This window comes from Lissotriton vulgaris, chromosome 1_1 (assembly GCF_964263255.1).
Source record: "Lissotriton vulgaris chromosome 1_1, aLisVul1.2, whole genome shotgun sequence".
Classification (NCBI taxonomy): Eukaryota; Metazoa; Chordata; class Amphibia; order Caudata; family Salamandridae; genus Lissotriton; species Lissotriton vulgaris.
Window position 1 is genome coordinate 1,630,751,637 of NC_141685.1, and position 13,098 is coordinate 1,630,764,734.

A 13,098-nucleotide genomic window follows, 5' to 3' on the forward strand; every position below is an offset into this window, starting at 1 on the left:
CCCGTGTGGCGCCCCGGGTTACGAGGGTACTGTGTGTCCCGGGATGCGGTTGTCTGCGCGCCCTTACCGCTCTCCGCCGGGAGATGGGCACCCTGGCTCCTGGCGTGGGCTTCCGGGTCCGCTCAATAATGGCGCCCTCAGGGCCGGCCGGTTCGGCCGCTCAATTCGGCCCTGTTCGCCTCCTGCGGCGAGCAACGCCTACATATCCGACCTTCGGGGGCTGGGGCGAGTGTTCAGGCTCATTGGGCAGGCAGCAGTGATTTTCCGCGATTGGCGGAGCAGTCCCGGTTCCCTCCGTCCCAGGTCCGTGCTCCCCCGGTTGGCACCGGTCCGCTGCGTGCCGTCGCCCGGGGGCCCTGTGTGTCGGCAGGCGGCGTGTTGCGGGTGGGACTCCCAGCCAGGTCGGGTCGGGCCCCGGGCGCCGTTTACCTCCTCACGCGTTGTGTGCAGGCTCTGCGAGTGGGCCGCTTGTTCGGGCCTGGCGCGTCTGGTGGAGCCCCGGCCTGTCCAGAGCTCTCGCCAATGCCGGAGGCGACTCGGGCGGCCTTGTCGTTGCTGAATGCACGGTGCGGCGCAGATGCACCGATCGCCACCAAAGTCGGCAGGGTGCCGGAGGATGATGCCCTACTGCCGCGCCGTCGGCTTTCGGCTGTCCAAAGTTCGTGTTTTCCAGATAATTACACCGGGAAGGGGAGCTCGGAGCGGAGCTCTACCCCAAGGCGGCCATTCACGTTGCGTGCTTAGCCCTATTTCATAGAGTCTTTCAGGGGGAACCACTCTAGTGTCAGCTGTCTCAACAGCAACAAACTTGTCAGTTGCTGTCACCTTCAGAAATGGACGCAATGCTTCCCGCACTACTGTAATTTCCGCTGCGCTGTCTAGCAGCGTCAGCGCCCATGTCAGGTTCCGAAGCTGTGTTCTCACTGTCCATGGCATACCTCGCTTGATCAGGAACCTGAAAACGATCAGGTGACTTAATATTAGCCCGGTCGCGCAAATCATACGTGCGCTCAGTAGACACAGGTATTGGCGAAGCAGGACGTGACCCCTGTTTCTGTTGCTGTTTCCCCTGCTTTTTATTCTTCTTCCAATTCTGCTTTGGAAAATTGGGGCGTTCATCTTTATCAGAAATCGCCACTTAGTTTGGTAACTGTCTGGGTTTATTGGCATTGGGGACTTCGCGTAAAGCATTAGACACCTGGAAGTTTACCGCATCTCCCTTAACATTAGCAAGGACGAGATCGGAAACTACGTCAAACAATCCAACGAGTCTCGTTCCCAACTCAACAGCCGCCTCTGTACCGTGTTCATCTTGTACACGCTTAATGACGGAGGGTAGGACAGCCATGGAAGGAGTGCTGAAGCACTTGGTATAGACTGTCGCAAAATCTTACCCCAGGTCTCACAATCAGGAACCTCCGGTATTAAGATTTTCTGCAAACTTATCGTTAGAATTCTGTGTTTCTCAACAGGAGTCGTATTAGGAAATACTGCTTCCAGCTGGTCAAATTTCTCAGCAAGCCAAAAAGGCACATCATCCTTATCTTGGGGCCTCTTGGCCATAACCAAATTAACCATGACGGGATTAATTTTCATCCCGGCCAGTCCAGCTGGTTGCGCCGCAGCACCAGGTGGCCCTACCTGGACGTTGCGGGATACGTATTGCACTAAAGCCCGGTGCACCACAACTAAAGAGGTATAGAGCACACACAACTCATCAATAGTGACAGTGAGGTAACCTGGATGCGGTGTGTAACCGGCTAAAACCGTGAAACGTACCAGAACACACATTGACCGCAGGAAAGGTAACCCATGAGTAAAAGAGCTCAAACGGGTACGCCGCTTCAGCACTCACCACAAAAATGACCGCCAGGCCATCCACTGTGACACCAAACGCCTGCAAATTATTGCGGACGGCCACCCTACTATGCGGTGGGATCTTAACGTCAGCCATAAGGACACAAAAGAGAAAAGACCATGCAAATGAAATGTAGCATAAATGGGTAGTAATTCAAAGTAAGAACCTTTTTAAATGATCAAGCTTGAAAAAAACATATGTAACTATAGGTAGGTTAATCCGTCACCACTGTCAACTGGAAACAATAGTGAGGTGTTGTGTACTGACATAAGCACTACTCGAGAGTCTCAAAATAAGACCACATCGTTAGGTGCCCCATGTTGCAGGGTTTCTGCTCATACACAGAACAGAACACAGTGAATTGTGGTGGACCAAAAAACTCACCTCAGTACCTAGAAGCCCCTAACCGACTAGCATCAGTGTCTCATTAGCTCTTCGTCCAATAGCAAAGGTACCAATGATTAGACAACCCAGAGCATGCGATTTTGGATACACTCAGGAATGGTGGGAATCAAGAACACTCTTTTGTTTTATTTTCATACCAATCTACAACATAGGCAAAAAGAGACACAAAAAAGTTTATTAAAGATACATCCATCCCCCTCCTTCAGAGAGTCGTTCTGTTCTCCTGTGATGTAGCCCATACTCCATGGGGGCTCTGATTAAGGGATTCCTTTTTTAGGGTCTGGTGGATTAGTGAACTAATGCGGCCGGGGTAGGGGCCTGTGTTCGACTTCATGGTCACAGGTTCAATTCCCAGCGGGTCCACCCAGCCGTTCGTCTTTCTGAGGTTAATAAAATGAGTACAATTGAGTTTGGTAACAATAAACATCTGTTATTCAGCACCAAGATACACTTGGGTGAACGTGCGCTTTACACACTTTATGTTAGGACATTTTTTTACAGGTCAGCAAGGATTTCCAGACAGGTGCCTGCAATGGCCTCACTGTTGGGTACTGACATTCAAAGCAGCAACACTCACTTATCAAGAATATTTTTTTAGAACTACTTGTAAAGGAGTTCTAGCCTATAGATTTCTGAAACATGCTAGATAAGTGGATCGATATATTTAGCCAAAAAAGATGGAGAAGTGAAAAATATCTTGCATATTTTCTTCCTCTGTTTTGCTTTGCTAGATTTTCTAGTGCACCTCATTTCCCCAATGCTTTAAGTCTGTGATTCTTAAGCTGTGGTTTGAGGACCTCTTGGGCTCTGTGAGGTCACTGTGTTACAAAATTAAGTAATATTAAAATAAATACTTTAAAACAAAATCAAAATTGAAAATGCGAAAACTATATTGAATTGTAAATAAGCAAATTATTTCAATATTTTAGCATTTGTTTGGGATATACTATTTTTGTGTATTGTTCCGAAGTTAGAATCATAGAAATTGCTTTGGCCGGGGTCCTAAGCTTCCAAAAATGACTCAGTGGGGTCCCTGGATTCCAGTAATGATTCAGTGGGGGTGAACAGATATCAAAAGGTTAAGAACCGCTGCTCTAGGTCAATAGTGTGCCAAGGGAAGGACTCTGCATGAGTAAATAGCATATATTTAATGGGAAACACATCAGCGCTAAAATATGGAGGGCCTCATTTACAAGTAACTGACGCATCTATGCAGATGCATCAGTTTCCTTGCACCAGCGCCAAATGTACTTGTGCCACCATGGATGTGCTGTATTTGCGATGCAATGCTCCATGGCTCAAAAGTGACGCATTGCCAGAGTTGCGCATGAAAGTGACACAACTCCAGCACTGCGCCACAAAAATAGGTGAGTCCCATTCAAAAAGCCCTGCGTCATGCGTTACGCCTGGTCTTAGCAGGCGCAGGGATTTTGACGCGGTGAAGGCTCAGAGTGATGCAGTGAAATGTAAATTTCACTGCGTCAGTTCTACATGGGTTTTTGCGTGGGAACACCCACCCTGCATACATTATACCTAACACAGGTAAAATGTGACGCAAGGCTTTACAATGTGATGCATATCCCTAGATGCGTCACATTGTAAATGGGCCGCAACGTGGTGCATTGTTTACACTGCCCCTGCGTCACAAAAAGTGACACAACAGCGCCTCAAGGGGCTTGTAAACCTGCCCCATAGTATTTTAAACCTTAATACAAAAAGTGTTTAATAAACTGAAAGACAACGATGTGCCTAATTGAAAATGTTGCCAAAGGACTTCTTTAGAGGTTATGCAACATTATCATAGCTTAGCCTCTAACCACTAATACATCTGACCAATTATAATATAATTTTACCCTTTAAGGGTAAAAAGATTTTTAAGTTGTAACATTAATGTGATACGGAAAATACTAAACAGAGTCTTGGCTTCCCGTTTCACTGCTTGTGTAGTCCAGGACATATCTACTGAAATACAATTATGTGGGGTCAAACTGCATATCTAACTAAAATACAATTATTTCGGGTTCAGTGATTCAGTTCTAGGAGCATCAGTTATAGATACACCAGTATATTGATTTACACTGTGTGTTGAGGGTGGGGTACAATGTTTTTTCTCCGATTATTGTTTTTTCATGTACATTTGATAACGTGTAAATGCAGATTTGATGTTTTCTTTATACTCGCAATGAAAGTCGAAAAACTTGGATTCCAGAGAGTTTTATAGAGCGTGAACTTGACCCGTGAGGGTATCAGAGCGCTTTACAGGAAATATCCCAGTGTACAAATGTGCAGAAGTATACAGAAACTGTACAAAGGGATAATTTCTAGTACAGAATTGAGAACTTTACTAAATGACAACTAAGCTGTGGGTCAGTCGGGTCAAGACATTTTAATATTGCTGATCTACAGGTGCGAATGCCCATTGTATTGAATAGTTTGTTGAGTAATAGAAGACGGTATGGCATTAAAGCTCACAGGTTCGGGTCCAGAAACAAGTTTATTTGTACATTTGTCCTTAAAACATTCTAAAAACACACTAAATTAAAACCTTTAAAAGACATCCCTCCTAGCTGCCCCAACCCATTACATTTCATCTTTAGAATTCAGATCGTAAAAAACGAGCAACCCCAACTGCCACATCTAAATGTCGCATCTCAGACAACACCACTGCTTTGTTCCTATGAAGAACATCATATTTAAAAAACAGAGGTCTTAAAAACTTGATTCGATTTGCAAGATAAAAGACGCAGTCAATAAGAATATGCGTAAGGGTTCATTTAACTTTCAAAGGCCAGGGAAAGAGACCACTATTATTCTGCACCCTAGTCCTATGTGGGTGGGATGAGTAGATTGGATCACATCCCACCAGATATTTGCAATATTTTAGGCATACTTCGGAAAGAACTATGGGTTTCCTGCTCAGCTCTTTGTCCATGTCAAATATGTAGGCACTCTGGCTCAGAACCCACTTTAATTACGTATTATGTTTCCGTGGATAGATCAGTTTTTTTGTAGTTTTAACAAGTTAATTTTGAGAAAACAGCGGTTACTGGCGAGGGAGCAGCAGGCCTGTCATTTAGTCCAGATGCCATGCAGATGTTTCATGCTCTGTAAATATTTACCGGCAGAGAGCCGCTAGCGGCGTGTTTCAAATTCATACATGGTTTGAGAATACCGGATGTGATGCACTGGGCCTCTCGAAATTGTTATGAAAACTCAAAACACCGCTGATTTGTGAGGGAGCTGCCCATTGGCATGTGAAGGAAGAGGTTGAGGCAGGGCGGGTGTCCAAACCTGTTTGCCTTCCCCTGCATTTCAGGGCATTCAGGAAGCAGAGCCAAGGCCTTCAATGCCCATGGCATATTTTTCTGAAGTGGTTGAAAATGTTCCCATAATATTCTATAATGGCCTCATTTATTATTCTAACTCCATCCATAGAAACTGTGAGAAGAAGTTGTGAGTATGCTGTATGCACGCCTTCGATTTCTCTGCCCCTTGAGTTGAGGCCCTGGAGAGCTGGACTTTGGAAAGCTTCAACCTCGGGTTAACCTGCCAGGGTAGGTGTTGGTAACACAGGTGGAGTGCAGACTCAGGGTTGGCGATGTTGAATTTCAGGTTGCACCAGTCTCCTGATGTCTTCGCACTCCCCGAAATGTGCACCTACAGCGGATAAGACTGTGTCATGGCTATGGATAATCTGAGCCTGACCTTAATGAGATGAAGTAACCCGATGAGCCATATTTATGAGATCAGCTTCCACCAGAGACATCTAGGCCCTTTTAACAGAATTATCCAGGTTTTATAAGTTAGTGGCTAGGCAAGGAGTACCATAATCAAGTAACTTGCATTGAATATGACTCGTTATTTCGCATACCATTACTTCGCAGCTTTTTACTTCGATGTTTTTACTTAGCAAACAGGGCCGGACTGGCTGTAAAGGGCGTCAGGCGTTTCCCCGGTGGGCTGCCAGGGTGGGGGACAATTTTGGACCCCTGGGGGCTGTTTTTGTTACAGGGCCGTTTTTGCAGCTGAGCTGCTAAATTGGCCCCTGTATTAAAATAGGCCAAAACCGGCCCTGGCAAACAGCTTGGCCGTCCCCAGGGGGGCCGGCCGAGCTCTTTGCTAGGGCCGGTTTTGGTTCCCAGTCCGGCCCTGTTAGCAAATACCGTTACTACGCAAGTTTTTAGTTTGCATACTTTTACATTTTTTTTTGTTTTTTTTTGAAAATCTGTTTATTAGCATAGTATGTGAAGCAGTTACATACATTTTCAAGTTCAGTATATCAAAGTAAAAACATGTATATGTCTGCTTAAAACAAATATTTTGCATTGCCATTTTGATTTTACATTTTGTGGCGATCGGAACTGTCGCAATTAAACAAACCCCGGTCATTTCAAACCCTCCCACCACCCTCGAACAACCCACCCGACACTCTCTTTGCAGTTATCTAATTAAGTGAATTGAATGAACATTTATCTGGGTCACCCTTAGTATTATAACATGTAGCCTCTTCTATCAGTACACTTAGACGGTACAAGGCAAGCCAGTGATTGGGTGCTCCCCAACCCATAATCATGCATCCCAGTCGGTATCAGTGTATGAGATTCTGGTTTAGGACCTTTTCATTCCACATTCGGTGCGTCACTGTTATCCCCTTCCTCCCCATCGTCTCCCGTTTCAAACTCCCCCAAAGTGACAAACCAGTCCAGTGAGATCGGCTTTTTCCGTAGGCCTCTGTATTCTTCGCGCTGCAGTGCTTCTCCCTCAGCCCTACCCCAGCGCACTACCTCTGCCTTCCATAATTCAGGGTTGGGTGGCTTAGGTGACTTCCACCTCATCGTGATGGCTCGCTTTGCTAATAATAGGGCCAGGTCTGCAAAGCGCGACGCCACTGTCCTGCTGCGCTGGGAGGGCCCCAGCCCCAACAACGTGCCTTCTAGTGTAAGAGATCGGGACAGAGCCCCTGCGCTTTCAAGCGATGCATGGACCGTGGTCCAGTAGTATCCTAACTTGGGGCATTGCCACATCATGTGTATCAGTGATGCGTCTTCAGCGTCGCAGCGGGGGCAATTGCTTTTCGCATCAGGAAACATCATATGTATGCGGTGCGGGGTCAGGTAGGCTCTATGTAGCAGCATTAATTGAATGAATTTGAACTTGGGGTTCCTGGCTACCTTTCTGGGAAATTGCAGTATTCGGTCCCATTCTTTGTCTCTCAGGGGCCTACCAATATCCTCCTCCCATGGCTCCCTGAGAAGCGAGAGAGTGAATGCTCTCCCTTCTCTGATGCCAGCAGTAAGCCATCTCGTCAGGTGTGCACCCGATCCCATGAGATAATGCATCCTAGTGAGGGGGTTTGTGTCAGGTTCCTGGCCCTCAGGTGACCATTTATGTGTGATATAATTGCGAAGACCGGCGTACAGGAGGAATGAGCCCCCAGGTATGCCTTGTGTGGTTCTGAAGTCTTCAAAGGACAACAAGTGGCCGTCTGCAAACAGGTCGCCCACATGCGATACTCCTGCGTCATGCCATGCGGTTAGTGAGGTCGTCGTGAGAGCTCCTGTGCCCAACGGAATGCCCAAGAGCGGGATAGTGGGGGCATAGGTTGACTTAGGTGAAGTGTATTTCAGAGCCTTCCTCCAATAAAGGATCGCCAGTCTAAGAAGTGGTGGGGCATCTCTCGGCATATCCGAGTTAGGCAGGAGTAATGTGTGCAGTCTCCCCCTACCGTGATCCTCCTCCGACATACCGATCTCCTGGAGATTGCGACCAGCCACCCAGAAAGCCAGCCATTGAAGCTGACACGCATAGTTGTAAGCTCTAAAGTCCGGCAGGCCCATACCACCGGCGTCAGAGGGGAGTTGTAACTTAGACAAACTTATACGTCTGCGGCCATGCCCCCATACGAGCTCCGTAAGGAGAGTGTCAAGGGTCTTAAATGTCGCCGCTGGGATCAGGTACGGTAAGTTGGTGAAATGGTAGAGAAGACGGGGAAGCATCACCATCTTCGATATCGCTACTCTGCCGGGTATGGAAAGTGGAAGCGTCAACCAGAATTGTATTTGTGACTTCAACGCTCTGATGGCCCTCCCAAGGTTTCCGTCAATCATCATGTCAGACTCTCTATGGATTTGCATCCCCAGGTATCTAAAGGTGGTTTCCGCTATCTGGAATGCGTGAGGGGCGAAGGGTAAGGGAGTAGTCAGACCTGTGGCCGCAAATGTGAAGCCATAGGACTTGGATTCGCTTATGGTCAGACCCGAGATTGACCTAAAGTCCTCAAAGACCTGGGAAACAGAGCTCAGGTCTCCCCTCAAGTCTCGGAGATACAATATAATATCGTCTGCGTAAGCAGACACAATATGTGCCGTCTCGTGTCTACGTATGCCATAGCGGGGAGCCATCGACCGAAGCCGACAGAGCATAGGCTCAAGGGCAAGGACAAAAAGGAGGGGGGATAGTGGGCAACCCTGCCTGGTGCCCCTCGCTATGGCTATAGGAGCCGATTTAAGTCCAGAGGTGCGCACTCTAGCCGTGGGGACGGTATACAGCAATCTGACCCAGTTAAGAAATTCAGATGGTATCCCAAATTTGGACAGGGTGGCGAACATAAAGTCCCACCTAAGGGAGTCAAACGCTTGTTTCAAGTCCAGAGATATGCAGCCCTCGGAGGGCACGTCTCTTCCGTTTCCGAGCATTAGTTGTGCTAAACGCCTAAGGTTCATGGCCGTGTTACGACCCGGAATAAAACCACATTGATCCGGGTGGATCAGTTGCGGTACGTATTGCACGAGCCTCGCTGCCAGTACCTTGCTCAATATCTTGGAGTCAGTATTGAGAAGGGAGAGTGGCCTATAATCTGCCATTTGTAGCCCCTCCTTGGCAGGCTTTAATAGGGATGTGATCAATGCCTGCATTGATGACTGTGGAAGGGACGACGTCCGTAGGGCCTCAATATAAATAGTGTGCAATCGCGGTGCCAGTAGGTCTATGAATGTCGCATAAAAGTCGGCCGGTAGGCCATCCGTACCAGGGGTTTTGCCCTTTGGGAGAGCTCGGATCGCCTGCCTAATTTCAGCTATCGTAATGGTGCGCTTTAGATCTTTGGCCTGTCTCTCAGTGAGTTGAGGTAGAGTCAGGTCCCTCATGAAGGTCTCGAATGCATCTTCGGATAGGGGCTGCGGGGGGCTGTACAGTGTTGTGTAGTAGTCCCTGAACGCCGTGTTAATCCCAAGTTGGGTGTTAGTTGGGTTGCCCTCCTGATCCAGAATAGTCAGGATGGGATGGTGAATTGGGGAGTCACGTAGTAGGCGGGCCAGTAGGGGGCCGGCCCTATCCGCCTGTGTATGTTGCCTGTTCGTGTATTCTTTGTAGTCTAGGAGCCTCAGGTCTTCTAGCAGTTCCGCGTGTCTAATGTGAGCCTCCTGCAGTGGTGTGAAGGGTGCATTGGTGCCGGCTGCCTCATTCTCTAAGGGCGCAAGTGAGTTCTCCACTTCCTTCAATTGAGCAATCACCTCACGTTTCCTACCCATCCCAGCGGCCATTGCCGCCCCCCTCAGGCAAACTTTAAAGGCATCCCACTCTACTAGCCGGGAGCTGGCTGTGTTAGTATTTGTGGAGAAGTAGGTAACTATAGTGTCAGACAGGGAGGCCCGAAATACAGAGTCTTCAAGGAGATCTGGAGACAGTCTCCAAGTTGGAATGGGGGTCAGACGTCTACCCCACTGCCAGATGAGTTCTACAGGGCTGTGATCAGACAGAGTTTTCCCCATGTGTTGGGTCTGGACTATGGACGCCGCTAGGGAACGGGAACAGAAAATGTGGTCGATTCTGGTGTGGAGCTGGTGGGGCGGTGAAAAAAAGGTATATTCCCTGTCTCGTGGATGTGCGCTACGCCAAACGTCTGCCAGGTCCCAGCCCTCAGACCATCTCGCAAGAGCCTCCGCTTGTTTCTTACTCTCAGCTGTCTGCAAAGGGGGGTGTGACCTATCCAAAGCAACATCAAGTACAGCATTAAAATCCCCTCCAATCAACAAGCAATGATCCGCCCAATCTGCAAGTACCCCGTTCACTGTCAACAAGAACTCCGACTGATTCGAGTTTGGCAAGTACACACACCCAAATACAATAGCATCCCCGTCCAACAGCCCCCGCACAAATACATATCGTCCCTCATTATCGATTCTTTGCTCCAGCATCTGGAAGGGAACAGAGCCGCGGAACCAGATCGCCGCCCCTCTGGAGAATGCAGAATAGGAGGTAGCAAAGAGCTGTCCCCTCCATTTCTTGCGGAGTTTCATATTCTCAGCAGCATTCAAATGTGTCTCTTGTAGGCAAGCAATCTGTGTCCCCCTGCGGTTAAGCTGGGCTAATATCCTATGGGGCGTTTATGAACCGCCCCCATGCCACGCACGTTCCAAGTGCACATTTGGTATTCATTAAGCGGCCCCATTTCCATCTATGTGATGCAGCCAGGTAAAAAACCCGGGTACCCATGATAGTTCGATTCCACGAAAGGATGAGAGTGTCTTGTAACCCTGAATTCCCTGAACAGAAGGGTCCCCAGGCAAACGTGCCCGGGATCCAAACCATGGTGCCCAACGTGGGCACAAGTCAGTTAAGTTTGTGTGCATTTCGGGGGTGACAGGCCTCTGTCAATTGTCTCTTAACGGCCTGCATTAGTTCAATAGCCCACCATTGAATAGGCCCCCCGCTGCAACCCACCACATACTATATAAGAGGGGGGGAACATTCATACGTTACCACCCGGAGGGGAGCATACTTGCAGCAGTTCAGAACTCCTCCGCCATCTGGGCTGTGACCTTCGGGAAGAGCGGCAAGCTGTCAACCGAATCAGACACCTCAGTGTGGGTGTCAGTGGTGATGGTGTGCCTGTCTTCGGTCGCTTCCGCATCATGTGCGGCCAGTGCCTCCTCCGTTAGCCGTTGTCGCTGTGATGAAGACGGTTGCCCGCCTGTGCGGGCACTAGAAGGGTGCGGCCGCGGTGATGCACCATGTGAAGAGTGTTGTCCCGGGCCGGGGTCGTTGTCCTGGTGATCCGGAGGGTTCCCGTGGCTTCCGCCATGTCGATCTTCAAACAGGTCCTGTGAGGTCGGCGGCGTTAGGGTGACTTCCATCCATTCTTCTGCCTCTTCTGGCGAATCAAAGAAGTGGGATCTGTTGTCGTGTAGAATTTTGAGCCGTGCAGGGAACAGGAGTGCATATTTCATGTTTTTGTCCCTTAGTTTGCGTTTCACACTCATGAAGGTGGACCTGGCACGCTGCACAGTAGGAGTGAAATCAGGGTAGACTGAGATGTTCTTGTCTTCAAAACGTATCGGCGCCTTCTCCCTGGCTGCCCGCAGGACAGCGTCATGATCCTTGTAGTGAAGGAGGCGTGCGATCAGAGGACGAGGAGGTGCTCTGGGTTTGGGGGGCCGCGGCGGCATCCTATGTGCCCTCTCCACACTATAGAGGGCAGTGAGGTCTTCCTGGCCCACTAACTGCCGTAGCCAGTCCTCCACAAACTGGGTAGGGTTCCTCCCCTCGCTTCTTTCCGGAATGCCTAGGATGCGGACGTTATTGCGGCGGGCCCGCCCTTCGGCATCGTCCACTCTATCCCACAGTTGTTTAAGCTGTTTCTCCACACCCTCCAACTTCGTGGAATCTTCCGTCTGCTGTGGCACAAGGTCATTCAGTGTGATCTTCTGTTCCGCTACACGCTCTGCCAGCTTGTTATGGTCAGCCCTCAATAGTGACAGTCCCGTCGCCATGTTGTCTATTCGTGATTCCAGGGCTTCGCGCGTCGCTCGTATTTCATTTAGGATGAGGTCCAACTTTGCGTCTTGGGAGCCCCTACCGGTCGGTGGGATGATGTCCACATTTGAGGAGGCCAGGGGGTCCTCAGAGCCCGTGGACTGCATGTCCAGTGCAGCTCCCTGATCATGTGTCCTGCCCCTGTGCTTGCCCATGGATCTCGTGTGCAGGGTGGCGCTGTAACGGGCACCTTCGGGCGCCGCTGCCTACTCCAGTGTCCAACCAGAACGTAGTACCACGACCACCGGGGTACAGGGTGTAGTGGTCAAAGCGGGCAGAGATTATGTAGGGTCTATGCGCGCTGCGCTGCAGTCGGGGATCCTGTATGTCCACTGGGGCTCAGCGGGCAGATGTGACCCCTGCCTCCAGAGGGCAGAATAATAGAGACCGTGTGGTCCCAGGTTTTGTCAGTCGGGACGCGGAATCCTGATCAGGAGCGCGATGAGCGTCTGTGCTGGGATTATATGGCCAGGCGGCAATGCACGCGTCGTAACCCTGCGCAGCGGGCCGGTGTCAGCACTCCGGACTCTTGGGGGTACGTCCCCCACTTCGAAGTGTCTGGTCTCAGGGAAGCGACACCTCGATCAAAGGCCCCATCTCATATGCAAGGCGCCACAGTCCCGGACCTGAGGGCAATGCACTGCCCTGATGTGCTGGCAAAATGGCGCTGGCGAGAGATAGTGCACCCCAGATCCGACGTACTCAGAGGAGACCGGGTGGAGTCGGGCTCCCTGGTCCGATGGCTGATGAGCGGTAGCGCTTTTACCTGCAGTCCAGAAACAGTGCTGCCGAGGGCAGACGCCGCAGTGCAGAAGGGGGAGCAGGCAAGCCGATCCAGGAATGTTCCCGCGTGTCTCGCGGACCTCACAGCAGGGCAGCTGGACCGGGCGCAGAGTTGAAAGGCAGTTAGCAGGGCCACGGGTATGCGAGGGTGCTTTTACTTGCTCCGGTGCCTCCGCAGGAGTCCACAAACACTTCCGGCCGGGGCCCCGGTCGGACCGCGCTGATGGTGCAGTGCAGGC